Source organism: Fukomys damarensis, unplaced genomic scaffold (genome assembly GCF_012274545.1).
Source record: "Fukomys damarensis isolate Sample0158 unplaced genomic scaffold, DMR_v1.0_HiC HiC_scaffold_24, whole genome shotgun sequence".
Taxonomy (NCBI): Eukaryota; Metazoa; Chordata; class Mammalia; order Rodentia; family Bathyergidae; genus Fukomys; species Fukomys damarensis.
The window spans coordinates 56872105-56876211 of record NW_022900936.1 but is presented as its reverse complement, the minus strand read 5'-3'; positions in this window follow the sequence as shown (position 1 = coordinate 56876211).

Here is a 4107-nt window from a genome sequence, read left to right as displayed (position 1 = left end):
TCAATGTTTGGTCAATTTATCAGTTAAAAAATCAGTTAATTGTGAATTTTATATGAAATGTTAAAATATAAAACAATTGAAAATGCATGCATTGACTATAGTAAAAATTATTTAAAACCTTTATTCTAGATATGCTTATGTATATATTCTGGGTAGAAAGGTAAAATGAATTTTAATTGTGGGTTATGATCAAAACTTTAAAAGCCACTGCTATATAATATTGACTTGCCCCTTGCATTTATCACAGTGTTAATTTTCCAAGACTGATGTAATGAAGTATCCCATCTGTACTTTTACCCATCAATTAATCCATGTTGAAAAACATTATAAAGGAATTTGCATATATCTGTACACTTTACCCCAAATAGTTTTATGTGCATATTTTTAACTAGTAATATTGTATTAGTTTTTTTGATATAAAGTGTACATGCAATAAAATGCACAATCCTCAAATTTGTATACATTGAACTCTAATAAATGCATATATATGTATATATATGTAGCCCAATTTTATATCAAAATATAAACCATTACCATCATACTGCCCAAATTCCCTCAGGTCTTTTTCTGGTCAATCCCTGCTCTCATTCCTCCAGCAACAACTGCTCTCTCTTTTTTTTCACCAGCACATTTTTGTTTGAGAATTTGATAAAAATTATAGATGTACCCCTTAGTATGCTACCACTTTCTGGAAAGTAGAAGCCATTGGATGAGCACACGGGGTATCAAAGTATAGCATACTTTATTAAGTTTGATAGAATCTAGCAAAAAAATGAAACATTTTTGTTTGCTTTTATTAAACTAAGAATCTTCACATTTCAAAAAACGGATAAATTATGAACAAATTGTAAAGTACATTCTAAGAGTGAAATGATGTAATTAGCAGATCATCTTATTTAAAAATGGACATGGCAAAAAATATTGTGCTATGAAGAAAACAAAATACATAAAATTTTAAGTGTATAATACAGTATAACTACAGCATAAATGTTTTTCAGCAGATCTCTAAAATTCATTTTTTTCTTTTTATTGAGTTTATTGGTATTCTAGGTAATATTGGTATTCTAGAGTTTATTCATTCTAGGTATACAGTACAGTTACGTTCATTACTTGTACCTTTACATGACGGGTCTTGGTTCTCATTTTTTCCCCTTGTCCCTGCCCTCCCTTCACCCTCTCCTCCCCTCCTCATTTACAAACTTTATTTCCATTTTTTCACTTTGTCATATTTTTTTCTTTTCCCTTATTCCCTTTCCCCTACCCTCCCACTTTCCCTATACCTTTAGCCCTTTTCTTCCTATTTCACATTGTTAATTATATCATTAGGAGCTTCTGTACTATTACAGTTTTTCACACCAGAGAAACTATTTGGTATTTACACGTGTGACTTATTTATTTCACTTAGGAGTATATCCTCAAAATGTATCCATTTTTTTGTAACAAATTTTATACCTGTTCAACAGCAACTCCCATTTTTTACTTCTCATAGTCACTGGCAATCATTCTACTTTTTTTCTATGAATTTGACTATTTTAGATACACATTATAAGTGGAATCATGCAATATTTATCTTTAAGTGACTGACTTCATATACCATAATGTCTTCCAGGTTCATCCAAAATGTGGAAGTCTTCCTTTTTGCCCCATAGACTCCCTTGCATTTGTTGTTTTTTGAGTTTGTGATGATAACCATTCTTTCTGGAGTAGTATGGAGTAGTATTTGTGTTGTTTTAATTTGCATTTCTTTAATGGCCAACAATGTAAAACATTTTTTCATGTACCTATGGACCATTTGTACTTCTGAAAAGTATTTGTTTGTTTCAATTGCCCATATCTTGATTGGGTGTTTTTATTTGGAGGGGTCTAATTTTTTGAGTTTATTATATATTCTAGGTATTAGTTCTTTGACGAATAGCTGGAAAAATGTTCCCATTCTGTAGGTTGTCATTTTGATCTATTGGTTGTTTCCTTTCCTGTAGAGAAGATTTTTTATATGATCTAATTTGTTGATTCTTGGTGTTATTTTGCAGTTGGGATTATGTTCAGAATCATTGCCTATGTCTACATCTTCAAGTGATAAAATCATTCTCATACAAATATAAGGTGATCCAAGATTTTTTAATTAATATTAAGTTAAGAAGAAATCAGTGTATTTTAAAATTTATTCAAAGAGGATGTGAAGAACAGGCACATGTACAGACAATCAGCAATGTGGGTTTCCTAATTGATGTAGAACTGTTTAATCGCTATAGCGCAATAAAATTTAATGCTTGAAGTCATCTTTTTTATGGCACAGGAATCAGTTATACATACAATAGACAAAATTCATTTGTACTTCCAGAGAAGAATGCATAATTCTTCAAGTAACGTGGCTATAAAATGGTGAAGGGGTTCAGAAAGTGGTACCCCAAAATGCTACCCCATTGTGTATTATGGAATACATATATACTACATATGGCGCATATTTATCGTGACATTCACCATCTGAACTGAAAGCCTTCATAGCAGAACATTATCATTCTAATCATCAGAATCTAAAGGATTTATGGAGAAGTGACAGATGTGCTGTTGAGATTTTTAGAACAATAATGACACTCAAGAAATTTGTTTTCCTTCAAAACTGCCTATGTCAGCACACACCTGCAATCCCAGCATTCAGAAGGCTGAGGCAGGAGGATCGCTGTGAGTTTGAGACCAGCCTGGACCCTGCACTACATAGTTCCAGGTCAGTCTCAACTACATAGGGAGACCCTGTCTCAAAAAACCAAAACTGCCTACATCATTTTGACAACAAAAACACCAACCAAGGGCCGGGGATTGAGCTCAGTGGTTCCACTGCCTGCTTTGCAAGTGTAAGTTTCTGAGTTTGATGCTTGGTACCAAAAAAAAAAAAAAGTGAGAGAAAGAAAAAGAATCTTAACAATTTGGCTGTTGTTCACTCATTTACTGAAAGCTTTGTTGAAGTTAAATTTAAGTTTTTATTACTCCCTCTATTTCATTTTGCCCAGTATTGGCCTATTTCAAGTTTTTATATCTTTTTGATTCAGCATTGGTAATTCATGTGAATCTAAGATTTTCACTATCAGTCTCATCAGTTCTGTTGTGCTTCCATGGTCTTTTGATTCTAGAAACTTTATTTCTTTCAGTGATGTATCATTTAATCTCCATGTGTTTATGTAATATCTATGGTTCTTTTGCTGTTGATTTCTACCTTTACTCCACTGAGTTGATAGTATACAGAAGATTATTTTAATTCTTTTTTATTATTTAGGCATAGTTTTTGGCCCAAGATATGTTCTGTTATTCAAGGGGTTCCTTATGTTACTGAGACGCCGGGGATTTGACTCAGTGGCTCTGCCATCTACCTCTCAAGCACAAGGGCCCAAGTTCGAGTTTGATCTCTGGTACCAAAAAAAAATAAAAATAAATAAATAAAATAAAGATTGATATTCTACCCATATGTTACTGAGAAAAATGTGTGTTCTGCTGTTGCTGGATGAAATACTAGGCATCTGTTAAATCGACTTTTTCTCAATGGTGTGGTTTAACTCTGATATTTCTTTGTTAATTTTTTGTCTGATTGACTTATCTAATTTTGAAAGTGCATTATTGAAGTCCACAGCTATGTCTGTATTGGTATCTATCTGTCCTTTTTGTTTAGTTTTCGTTTCATGAATTGGGGTGCATCAACATTTGGTACATAGATATTTATACTTTTTATCTTTCCCTATTGATTACTAGCCATGTTTATCTCTTTTGACCACTTTTGGCTTGAATTCTGCTGTGTGCAAAAATAAGACAGCTTGCTTGCTTACTTTCTGGCTCCAGTGACATGGAGTATGTTTTCTGTCCTTTCACCTGTAGACCCTCAGCTTGTTTTTAATGAGGTATATCTTCTGTAGACATATGGTTCCATGGTGTCTGTGATCCCATTTGCCAGTCTTTGTCTTTTGATTGGGGAGCTAAGACCATTAATATTGAGAGTTAAGTGTTTACAGAATCTTGTTATTGCACTATTTTTCCAGTGCTAAGTCTTTTGTTGTTTCTTTTTGTTTAAGTACTCTCTCAGCTCTTTGGTGCTGGTGGCTTCTCTGTCTCTGTCTAGGA